Source organism: Benincasa hispida, chromosome 6 (genome assembly GCF_027475165.1).
Source record: "Benincasa hispida cultivar pf3 chromosome 6, pf3_genome.v1.1, whole genome shotgun sequence".
Taxonomy (NCBI): Eukaryota; Viridiplantae; Streptophyta; class Magnoliopsida; order Cucurbitales; family Cucurbitaceae; genus Benincasa; species Benincasa hispida.
This window is the reverse complement of record NC_143483.1, coordinates 55,318,062-55,332,123: the sequence shown is the minus strand read 5'-3', so window position 1 is coordinate 55,332,123 and position 14,062 is coordinate 55,318,062.

The window sequence follows — 14,062 nt, the reverse complement described above, 5'->3', positions numbered from 1 at the left end:
CGAAAAAATATATATTTATCTTTTCCAATTTCAAATCTAGGTTTCTAGATTACAAAATCAAAATAAAACAAAATAAATATTAATTCTTCTAAAAAAAAGAAAAAGAAAAGAATAATACCTCTATGGGCAAAGGAAAAAAAAAAAAAAAAGACAACATGGGAAAAAAACGAAATTGATTTTTTATAAAAAAAATATATAAATAACAAAAACTAAAACGCATATCATAAATACAAATACAAGATATCTGCGAGTTAGTTAGTGTTTTTCTCTTTTATTTACTAGTAGGTACATGGAGTCCTTACCTTACAGAAAAAAATTGACACAGAACCACAATGCTAGGCATATAGAATTCCACATGAAAAATTCTAAAGCATTAACCCTTCAACTATATATTATATCTTGGGTAAAAAAAAAAATGTCCATAGTCAAATTGTTTAATCCCATAATAATTTCTCTTCAAATACTATATAATCTCATATGATAAAGAATTGAAAGAAACACATGCCATATCGACTTAAAATATGGTCGTATACCCCAAACTTATAAAAATCAATGTTTACCATGACGATATAAGTTTGAACACATATATTCCATACTCTAAAAAAGAAAAAAAAAATCAATTTTTACCATATCAGTCTAAATGAGAACACTAACTTTAATTTTTTCATATTTTTAATTCAAGATTTTAATAGAAAAATTTCTCATTGAAAATTGAGGAAGAGAAGAAAAAAGTTAAAGTTATTATAATTATTATTAGATGGACATGCTTAGTGTCAATTGATCATGTGTCATGTCCTCATTTTCCAAAATATTGTCCACGTGTCTCAAAATTACATATTGTTAGTGTCTATGTAATCCATCTTTTACTCGCCAAATTGCGTATAATGGTATTTAGTGGGTTTTGAAAGACACACATTGGGCAAAGTCCATGAAAATTGGAGAAAGTGGAGAATTTTGAGAAATTTCTTATTTTATATTTTGTTAATTTATTTAAATATTATTTATTTTATTATTTTATTATATTTATTTTAATATTATATTTTATTGGTATATGTGTTCTGTTGTGTTTCTCAAGTTCACAACACGTTATTAGCACGAGCTCCTATCGTTCTCCTCGCTAAAGGTAGGTTATAAAGGTATGTCGGTTTCCTCTTTGTTATTATAAATTAATTTAACGTTATTTTACATATTTAATATCAATTGAATTTTTAATATAAATATAATATTTGATGATAATGTTGCCATGACAAATCTCACAAAATTAGAATTTTTCGCCCTTGATATAACGACAGTAATTATTTGTCATGGATACTTGATGCTGAAATCCACCTGAAATGCTATGAATCTTAAAGAGGCTATTAAAAAAGGAAATACGACATCTATTCAGGACAAATAAAAGCTATGATTTTCTTTCATCATCATCTCCATGAGGGATTGAAAATAGAGTATCTTACAATAAAAGATCTCTGTATCTTGTGAAAAAATTTGAAAGAGGTATGATCATAAAAAAATAGTTATTCTTCCTAAAGCTCGTTATGAATGGATGTACTTGAGGCTACAAGGTTTCCAATCAGTAAGTGATTACTACTTTGCATTATTTAAAATCAGTTCAAAATTGTTGTTATGCGAAGAGAAAATCACTGATGCTGATATGTTAGAGAAAACATTTTCTACATTTCAAGTCTCAAATATGCTCTTGCAACAACAATATTGAAAGAAATGTTTTGAACAATATTATAAACTAATTGCATATCTTCTCGTGACCGAACAAAACAATGAGTTATTAATGAAAAATCATGAATCTTGACCAACTGGGATGACACGATTTCCTGAAGTGAATGCTGTGAATTTTAATAATAATCATAATCGAGGCTGTGGTCGTGGTTGAGGTCATGAACATGGCAGAGGAAGAAATAATTATTATTTTCGTGGTGATTGTTTTAATCATTCAAATTTAAGAGGAACCACACAAAATGATGATTACAAAGGAAAACCTCTACAAGATAAATGTCAAAAAGTGTTGAAAATAAATGCTTCCGATGTGGAATGACTGAACATTGGTCATGTATCTGTCGTTGTTTGCCTCGTGATTTGTATCTAAAAGTGCTTATGAATAAGGGTAAAAGATGATACTAGATGAATAGAGATGAATGGTGAGTTGCTTCTCCATGTGAGAAGAGTAGGCGATGCGTAGAAGTGGATGTGGCACACTTATATAATGCGTACAAGCTTTCGTGAATGAAACCCAAATATAAATCTGACTCAGGCTTCCTGGTAAGTCCAGGTTCAAACACATGGATTTTTGGACAATCTAACGCAGTCCTTACATTGCTTCAATTGTAGACGGTTACCAGATTAATGAGAGTGAAAATTATTTACACTAAGCTCAATGCACGCATGGAAGAAAACATAGGAGTTCAAGGGGGAAAAAAAGGAATTTATGGGTGAATGATGCTAAGTGTTTAGGGGTACGCATTGATTCCAAGCTAAATGAACAAGTGTGTGAAGGTGTGAGAGTGGGATGAAGATTATGTGGATGTTTGTTTACAAACCAAGTGTATGTGTATGCATACGTCTCTGTTCCTTAGATCGTGTTGTTCAACATTTCTCAATGCGAATGCTACATGTATTCTTATCTCTAGGATGCATGCGTTGGTGACAGAGCGAATGGTGAAAACACAAGTATTTTTATCTCTAGACCTACTATGTATTCTGATTCGATGCATTTTTTAGTTAACCTACTCTCTCGAACAATTTAACTATGTAATAACTTCAATCAAGTGATCAAGATGATTAAAGCATGGAATTCAAGTATGCAACAAGTCAGAAAAATGGCAGCCACACACAAATTTGAATGTAAATAGAGAAATAAGAGCAGGTTGATCAAATGTAAGATTGAATTTAAAGATAGCAAATATGTTTACAACAATCTCAATTTAATCGAATGGGATGTTAAATGAAAGTGAAGTAAAAAAAGAGAAAGAAGTCAAGCCATAGAGTTCAATCTCTTGTTCTCTTTGGCTTGATTTAAATATTTGTTGTAACCAACTTGATGAAGAGATAATAAAGAATTCTCTTTCGAGCTTAGTCTCCAACAACTCTTCTTGATCAACAATGACAATGGATCTTTTCCTTCTATCTTCTTCTTGCAACGGCAAAGCTTCTAGCTATCTGAATCCTCTAAGTCTTGTAATATGTCTAACTATTTCTCTTAGCAGCAAACTTCCCTATTTGTAGGCGTTTCCTTCAGCAACTTGTGACAAGACTCACATTAAATTCCATGCCCTGGTCAGCCGCCTGCCATTTCAGAGCTTTTCAGACGTCGCCAGTCAGATGCCTATACCTGTAAGTGGTGATTTGACAGATAAAGCACAAGCTAATGTATCTCTTCTGTGTCGGGCATATTTGAATGCATTCCCTCGCGTTAGCTTGGTCTGTGTCACTTGGTGAAATTTCTTGTATTCGTGCAATTAGATGTGTTAGTGAAGCAAATTTAACAAGAAAGCTATTTTTGTATGCATTAGTGATGTGTAAAGGAATTTCATGCATTTTTCCTTACGATGAATGCATTTTTATCACTAAGAATACTAATTGTTCCAACCTTTTAGAGACAATAACCTGTATTTCTACAAGTTATCAGTCGTACGACAAAACACTTAGTTTATCTCTATCAAGAATCCTTAAAGGAATTAGAGAAAAAATATGGAAGCAAATTTTGCATACCAGGATAATGACATATTTGACCCATCCCATAAGAAGAATTTGGATGTGGTGGAATTCTTTGAATCTCATAAAAAGAAAATCGGTAGAATTGATGGAACATCTGTTTGGGTTGATGCCCTAAATCTCGTGGGTTCTGTAGTTTGTAATTGTAATATACAAACAATTTATTTATTTAATAAAATATGAGATATTTATTCGACATTTAGTTGCATTAACCGATAAAACCAATAAACTAACATCTGAAGTTATCTTCTGTAGCTTAAACATGTATGTAGAGACATACAGGTGGATCATGTTTAAGTGATTAACTAAATAATCTATAATAGATGATGTAAGAGTTAAACAACATGCAGCGAAAGTATCAAGGATCCATAAGCATTCTAATTCACCAATTTGGCAAAAACTAAAGTATTTCCTTAAAAAGTAGGTTTTCAGAACATACCTTTGATGAACTTTCCAAGAAAATGTTTGTATAGCTGTTGTCTTCACTTGATATCACCGTGAACCACCTCAAAGTCTTTCCTACTATGCTCTTGGAGATTTAAACAGAGTTGTGAGACTCAAGAACAACTTGAAGATATGAAGAAGTAAGAGAAGCTCACAGTAGCCAATTGAAGAAGACAATTTCTTCTTCACAGAATTTTTTCTCTCAAAATGCTGCATTCATCATTCTCCAACAACTCCAATCTTCTTTATATATATTAGATGAACATGCAAAGAGATGGAGTGCATGGCTTGAAACTCATGTTGGAGAATCAAAGTAGAGATAATAATGGCTTTTGTGTGAGCATAAAAATGATGGTAATGGAGAAAATTCATTTTCCATTTTGTGCAACCATGCAAAACATTTTTGCATTTTTTTAAAACAAAAAATGATTTTAAAGCATTTAAATTCAAAAATTTATTTTCTTAAATTAATTTAATATCAAATATTAAATTAATTTTTGCACAATAATCATCTTCATATATTAAATCATATTTAAATATTTATTCTCTTGTTCCGTTTAATTTGAACGTTTTAAATTAATTTCTCAAGCTACCCTAAAGCTTATCCATTTACGAGCTAGTAGGGGGACTTTGCGGACCTACAGATCATGGGCTCCAACAATCCGAGATTAATCGGCTAATCTCATTAGACCGATCTAACCCCCATTCATTAACTAATGGGTTCCACTAAAGCCCATAGCTGAACTCTCCTCACTGTAGATATATTATGTCCACTCAATATATCCATGATTAGTAAATTAACCCTTCACAGGTTGCTCGTAATAACGGCTGGGTCGAATCTTTGTTTTACCTCCCAAAATTACCTCTTGTTCTTTAAGTTCCACTGATCCCCTAATAAACAATTGATTGGTGATCCAATCAACAAATCGAATCCCTCTTAGGCCAATGAGAGGGTGGGGCCTCTTGTTCAAGACCCAGAATCAACACTTGAAGGGAACAATCTCTCTACTAATCCTAATCAGATAGGAGTGAATTCCCTCTTGCACCCTATGTTCCCAGCTATTCATTTGGTCTTATCCCCAAAATGGTAAGCTTATTGAGCAGAGGCAATTGGTCTACTCTCACCGTTTGCAAAACAAAGGATAATCCTGAACAAACAAGAGTTCATAGTTAGCTCAGGATTAAGGTTAAGTTACCTAGGTCATCACTTTGAAATAGTCAGTCTTAAATAGTAAATAGTTTTATAAAGTAAAAGTGACAGGTTTCGTGGCCGATCTTGCACAAAACTCATTTGCACAGGACACCCTCACTCCTCATGTCTCAACATGCACAAATTAGGATCACTTCGTATGTAGCATTTTACAACTCTTTGTAACAACTGCATAGTAGGTCGCATCCAATAGTGTTACCATTATAAGGTACCCAACCTTATTCATATACTATAGATCATTTTGACTATTTACTCGAACCTGATCCACTTGTATGTCTCCACATAAAGTTCAAGTACACATATAATAGTCAAGGGACTTAGGTTTATTGGATTTCTAAAAAAACAATATATTCAACAACAACTTTATTGAATTCTCAGAATAAGTTCTAATGTTTACAAATCACAAGTTTTAGGAAATAAAACCCAACAAACTCCCACTTGGACTAAAACTCTAGTGGTAGCTTATATATTCAATATATAAGACCGAGTTTCTGAGTTTTAAAGAGAAATACAATAAACTAGGGATCTCATACCCATGGTTTTACCATTTGGTATCTCATACTTGATATTTCTCCCACTTGCCCTAGGTTATTGGACATGGAAATATATCTGTAGTGCGAAGAATGCAACTGTCAGTCTTTAGTGGAGTGACCGACAGTTAATGAATGTTGAATAATTTAATTAAAGAAGTTTAATTAATTATTCAAGTACCATAAAGCTTCAATCTACATGTCCATAAGCTCATCTATTTAGCTCAATAAGGAATATTGAGAATTAATTTTGGACTAATTTGAATTGTTCAAATTAATTGAGAGAATTAATTATATATGATATAATTAATATAATGTATTTGATACACTATAGTATAAAGTTTATTTATAGAGGAATTAAATTTGAATATGATTCAAATATCGATTATATGGATGAGGTTCATATAACTTAATTTAGTATAAATGTGATTTATATTAAATACCATGCATTGATGAGAGAATTAAAAACTAAAGGTTATATTGTATTGGGTACAATATAAAAACTATAGGTTATGTGTTATATATGATATAACATATAGTTATATATATATATATATATATATAAAATATTTTTATTTAAATTAAAATTATATTTTAATTAAATTTTAATTTTAAAATTAAAGGGAGGGAAATAACTTCCCTTCCCTTAATTCTCTCTTGATCTTAACGTGGTTGGTGGGTGGTTTTAACGGGAGATCATCATCTTCTCCAAAAGAAGTTACAAAGAATATGGAAAAGGGTTTTTGTCTGTATTTTTCACATTAGATCATCCCTGAGAAATTCCTCTCTCAATTCTCTCTTCCTCTTACCAAAATATAGCAGAGCCCACATCTCTTAAATATAGCAGAGCCCACATCTCTTGCTAATTCTCAACCCCTATAGAGAATACAAGAGGCCCATTTTTGGTAGTGTCCTCTTCGGGATTTTTTTCTATATGTGTGTTTTGGTTCATGACCGGAGAAGAGGAAAGTCGTGAAGAAGGGTTATTCAAGGGTAAGTGTTCTTCAAACCTTACCCTTATTCTCTATTCTTATGCATGTTGTAATTTTCTATGATAATGCATAATGTTCTCTATAATCTTATGTTTTTGTGAAATATTGAAAATTGGGAACGATCCCGCTTCCGTTGCGGAACTTCACCATTCCTTCAATTGATATCAGAGCAAGGTTTTGGTCCCAATTTTTAATTTTCCAAAATTTCTTTTATAGATTTGGTGGGTTAAATTCTGTAGTATTGTTCATATTGATGAATTGTATTGAAATGTGAATGGTTTGCAATTTTTGGATGTTTAAGGATTGGACATTTAGATTTATAGATTTATTTTACAAATTGGTCTATAAGGACCCTTTGTTTTTGGGCATAAATTGTGATAGAGTTTGTATTTTGAAAGTTTTAAGTCGTTCGTATGGTGTTTTTCTAGAGAAAACGAGGTACAAATCGGAGAAGGATCGACAGAATTTGTAACTTTGCAGTAGCGTTGCAACGCTGCGAAGGGCGGAATGGAAAAATTTTCCATAACATTGCAACGCTAGGTCACAGTGTTGCATTGCTCCAAGACAGAATTTTTTTTCCAATTTGCACGCTGTTTGGTTCGAGATTCATCTGGTTCGCATCCAGTTCGCTTGGTTCGAGCAGTTCAGGTGCTGGGATATCCAATTCATACAGTTGAAGACCCGGTTCACCTATTTTGAACCAGTTTGGCTATCATTATGTAATAGTTAGTTTTTTTAATTTATTAAATTAATATAAGTATTATATTAATTTAATTAATTGCCTTAGGAGTCCAATCCCGATCCATAATTGTTGATTAAATTATTCATTTGATAAATGATTTATTTTTAATATATGTCATAATGTATACTATGAAGGAAATCAAGCATGAGGATTTCCATGAGGCTACCCTGAAATTGGATCAAAAGAAAATTTGGTAGCGGAAGAGATCGTTCTAAATTCCATTCGAGTGAACACATATAGTCTAAGAACGGAAACTAACAGGTCATGTACAAAACGAAATTACAGCATGCTTTAAGGTGATACAAGGGATAGAGGATGTATACCTTTGGAGAACCATTCTTCACGAATCCCTCGATCAATCTCCATGCATAAAAAAACAGCAACGCTCGAACACAACGTCTGGAACAACACGAACAACAATACGAACACAACGAACGGCCTCCACGAAACCAATTGAGTCTCATTCGATTCACGAACTGAGTGAAAACACCACCACAATAGTTATCTTGGTATTCTTGGTGTGAGAATCTAGAAGTTGTGGGCCCTGTATGAACTTGGCTTGAGGAAGAGACTGAAGGACTACGATCAAGTAGACGATCGAGCAAGTGGAAGATATACACCGTCTATCATATAGAAGATGTGCTCGATCGTTTAGCAAACGGAAACCTATCGTATAGACTATGCCACTTGATCATTTAGCTACGATCAACTAAATGACTATCGTATAGTCAAAGCTGCACGATCGGTTAGTCTCTGTCAACCATCGCTTAGTGAAACTCTTTCACTTGATAGCTTATCCGTGAGTTCTTTTCGAATGAAGTAATTTCTAATTTTAGGAAAACATTTTTTCTTTTATCTCACGGTTACCATAAAACCACCAATAACCTCCCACACAATTGGTTATTAGAGAAAAAGATTTAATTATCATATAATTAATATAATATAAATAAATATGATAACCAACTTATCGTATTATATTTATAACCGATAGTTTTAATATTTCATCTCATGAAACATATAAACCATAGTTCTTTTTCTATTTTATAATACTTAATATAAATCATATTTACATTGATTCCTCCACTTGATGTATCTCATACATCACACCAATTATATCATATATAATTGAATTTTCTCTTGTTAATTTGAACACTTCAAACTAACCCCAAGAATTGATTCTTAACTTGAATCCATTGAGCTACCAAGGAGACCTTATGAACCAGTAGCTTGAAGCTCCATCAGTACGTGAATAATTGACTAAACTCTTTAGTCATGGGGTTCACCATCTTTTAACTGTTGAACACTCCACTAAAGACCGACAACTGCACTATTCTCACTACAGATATATTTCTGTGTTCATATCAACCAATCAACATTGCGATAACCCTTCACAAATCGCTCATAAGTACAGTTAGATTAATTTGCCATTTTGCCCCTGTAGTTACATTTAACTCCTTAAGTACCACTGATTCCTCTAATGAACAATAAGTCATAGTCCTACTATGACTGGGTCCTCTCTTCCAAAGAAAGGATGTGACCACTATGTTCAAGACCTGGAATCAGCCCTTAAGGGAGCAATCTATCTACTTACCCCTGCTTCGGGGAAGGAGTGAATTCCGTCTTGTGTAACTGAGTTCCTAGATCCCCAATCAGACAAATCCTCGAAAAGTTAGACTTTTTGAGTCGACAATCTGGTCATTCTCACCCATACTAATCAAAGGACCGCCCTCATAGACAGAAGTTTCCAAAATACTCAAGATTAAGGTCATGTCACCTATGGTCGTTTTAGTGAGATGTAAGTCTTAATTATCAACGACGTTATATAAAGAGACGAATCATCTCGTGGTCCAGTCTTATACAAACTCTTTGTATAAGATACCCTCGCTCGCATGTCTCCACATGAATGGTCAGGATCAGGCCATTTATAGTAGTTTACAACACTTGCAAACCTGTACAAAACGGGTCGTATCCGTAGTGTCATCAGAATAAGGTATCCCTCCTTAATCCATATACTATAGTCCTTTTTGGTTCTTACTTAAGGCATGATCCACTTGTATATCTCATATACATGCTTAAGTTTACATAAAATAACCATGGATCTTTATTTATTGGATATGAGTAAATGCAAATAAAATAACTCTTATTTTATTAATAACAATATGTACAAAGTTTACAAACTACGAGATTCTGGGAGAATTAGGACACCAATCCCATCATATCATATAGTAAAATCCCATCATAGATTATACATTATTTATGCATCATTTATATTATAAATGTTATAATATATAGTTGCATGATTATTGTTGTTTAAATTATACATTTGATGAATGATTTATTATTTTAATATATATCATAATGTATACCATATAGTAAAATTCCATCATAGGTTATGCATTATTCATGTATCATCTATATTACAAATGTTATAATATATAGTTGCATGATTTAATTTTATAGCATGCTCATGCATCATATAATATAAGTGTTATAATATATGTTTGCATGCATTAATAACATAACCATGCATCGTTTATATTATAAGCGTTATAATATATAGTTTGAATGTATGGATGAATGTATGTTATTAATTATTTCATTACTTTAGTATATATAAATGTTATGTATGGTTAAAGTAATGAATTACTAAAATTGAGATTGTATGAAACATGATACTACTTTAGGTAATTTTATAAATATTATAATTTTACTAAGTATGTCATAATATGCAATGGATGATTTTAATTTGTTTAATTTATTTTATAATTGTTATAATTAAGTAAAATTAGAAATTAAAATCAATAATTCAGAGTTGTATGCAAACGTAGGTTAAAATCATTTTGTAAAATAATTTTAAAATATGATTCACATAGACCTAAGATCACATTTCTAATGAGATTAGAAATAAGTTTAATCTTTTAATTAGTTCAATAGAATTAAATTGGTTTTAATCAAAAGATTAAATTTGTAGCAAACGTATCTATAAGGGACCTTTTGTCTAAGGTTAGTTCTGTCTAAGCTGAGGTATTTAAATTGATGAAAACGAAACACCCCTACCTGAGAATTGACATGGTAAGGTAAATTAGATAGATTTGGTACAAGCATGCAATCCTTGATTAATGTTTATTAAAGTGTTTTATAAACATTAATCAAAGATCCAAAGTAAATGTTACTTTTGGGCAAATTTAAATAAACACTTTGTAAAAATAAGTAGTCATAATAAACACTTTGTAAAAATAAGTAGTCATATTTTTCTAAGATAAATAACCCTGGGTAAAATACTAACTGGGAGTAAAATGAGGTATATGATACATCAATTTTTTTTTCACGTTTCTTCCTCAAAGTTCACACCGTGAGATACTCGACCTCGAGGCACCTTTTCTTGTGTCCTCCTATGGGTGGTGTTTGTATAGGTTAATACTAAGGTGAATGGAGAGAGCATTTATAGTAAATGGGAGCGAGACGTGTGCCAACACATCCCTCGGTCTCTCTTATTAGTTTGTAGTCTCGAGGCACCTTTTCTTGTGTCCCCCTACGAATGACATTTGCATAACTTTTTACTCTGTTGGATTGAGAAAGTAAGCAGTGGAAGTAAAACAGAATCATTAAGCATTCTAATTCATTAATTTTGGCTTTAAACTAAGTATGCTCACCAACTAAAAACAAAGTTTCAACATAACCTTTGAAGCACCTTTGATTCAAGATCTTCAGCTGCAATCTCCTTGATTTCTGCTCATGAACCACCACAAGGACTTCCCCTATTATTCTCTTGGTGCCTTACATTGAGTTGTGGGACTCAAAATAAACTTGAATTTAAGAGAATTTGGAGAAAATAGTATTGGTTTTCAGCAGCTTGAAGAACATACAGAATTTCAGAGTTTTAGCAACAATTGCATGAAGAATTCCACTTAGACTCTTCAGTATTTATTGCATGATTATTATGCAACTAATAGCCTTGCATAAATCACAACTCCAACTTGAATTAATTAAGCTGAAGTATAATGGATTATTGACTAAGTTAATTGGAGAAGAAGTGAGAAAATCCCAACTTTTCCATTTCCAATTTTCTTCTTTTTCTTTTTAATTTGAAATGCTTTTTCAAAATAAAACTTAATTTCAGTCTTTAATTTATATTTTAAAACTGAAATTATATTAATTAAAAAAAAATTAATTCAAAATTAAATTTTCTAATAAAATTAATAATTAACTATTAATTAAATAATTTAATTAATTTTTCTAATTAATTTAAATATCAAATATTTAAATTAATTTGTCACCAATTCCATTACCATGAATCACTATTCATGAATTTAATATTTAAAACATTTTTAAATATTAATCGATTCTACAATTCCGTTTAATTCCAATTTTAACCATGTAATTATATTGCATATAATTACTAATTCCCTTAATTCTAATTTGAACATTTCAAATTAACTTATCACGCTATTTTAAGGCTAATCCGTTTGTGAGCTAGTAGGGGGACCTGGTGGACCTACAAATCATGGTATCCAACGATCTGAGATTAATTGGCTAAACTCTTTACACCGAATTAACCCCCATTTGTTAACTACTAGGTCACTCCACTAGAGCTCGTAGTTGCACTCCCCCCACTGTAGATATTTTGTGTCCACTCGATATAACCATGGTTAGTAAGTTAACCCTTCCAGGTTGTTCGTAATAATGACTGGGTCAAAAGGCTGTTTTACCCCCAAGATTACCTCTTGTTTCTCATGTTCCACTGCTTCTCTAATGTACAATTGATTTGTGATCTAATCAACAAACCGAGTCCCTCTCAGGCCAATGAGAGGGTGGGGCCCCTTGTTCAAGACCCAAATCAACACTTAAGAGAACAACCTCTCAACTATCCCTGAAAGCGGGTAGGAGTGAATTCCATCTCGCACCCTACATCCCCATAAGTTCCATCTCGCACCCTACATCCCTAACTATCTACTCGGTCTTACCCCTGAAATTGGAGGCTTATTGAGCTAGCACTGTTGAGCCAACCCTCACCTATGCAAATTTAAGGATAATCCTGAATAAACAGGAGTTCATAGTTAGCTAAGAATTCAGGTTAAGTTACCAAGTTTGTCGTTGTGAAATAGTCAGGCTTAAACAATAAACAACGTTATAAAGTAAGAGTGGCTTATTTCGTGGTTTGATCTTGTGCAAACTCATTGCACATGATGCCCCCACTCCTCATGTCATGACATGTACGAATTAGGTTCACTTCGTTTATAGCACTTTACAACTCTTTGTAACAAATACAGAGTGGGCCGCATCCAATAGTGTTACCAGAATAAGGCACCCAATAAACTAGCAAACTAATAGTCATGGATCTTTTGGTTTATTGGATTTCTTTTTAAAATGAAATAAGCAATTCACATACTCAATAACAACTTATTGAATTTTCAGAAATAAGTTTATTATTTATAAACCACGAGTTTTAGGACATAAAACCCAACAAACTTCCACTTGGACTAAAACCCCAATGGAAACATATGTTTATGAATGTATAATACTGAGTTTTTGAGTTTTACGGAGAAATACAATAAACTAGGGCATCACATACCCATGGTTTGCCTTTAGGTATCATATACCCATGGGTTTTTCTCCCACTTACCTTAGGTTATATACCTTGTAGTCCTAGTCTTACTAAGAGATTCTCAAACACTTTAACTGAGAGAATCACTAAAAACACGTTAGTATACAACAAACTTCTTATTAAACTATATAGGGAATGCATCTTATTTTCGCAACTCTTGTTTCTCAATAATGGCTAGGAAGTCATACATTCCTCCCACTACATCGAGGTACTCTCAACTCTTTGAGTAAGATGAGTCTCATCTGCTCAAACAACTTTTGTTACACTATCAGTTTTGATCAATAACTATTTATTGACGTATATTTGCTTTTATGGAACATTTTTAAAAACAATTAAGGCAACTAAGAGTAGAAAGTTTTTCACTTGATTTTATGTTATATCATAATAGCCCTAGAAATCTCAAACTTTCTATATTCCTTACTTTGATCCAATCGAGGTATTCTGTATTTTATTTTACCTGACAAGTTTTATACACTTTGAACCTTTCAAGTGTTCTAAACTTATTATTTAGGTTAAATAACTATTTTCCTTTGTGTTTGCTAGCCATTTTTAAATATCTAAATATTTGCAAATAGCTTTTTAACTAGGTTGATTCTAACAGAAATTGCTTTAAAATAGAACAAACATAACTTTTGCTAATGAACATTTCATTTATAACAAAACGTTTATACACTTTGTTCTTTACAACAAGATAAAATAACTTTCATTATAATAACAAAAGGTAGACAAGGTTATCTTCTGACAGCATCTACAACATCTCCCACTGGTCACTTTGAGATATGCTTCTATAATCACAATCTGGAGTACTATCTC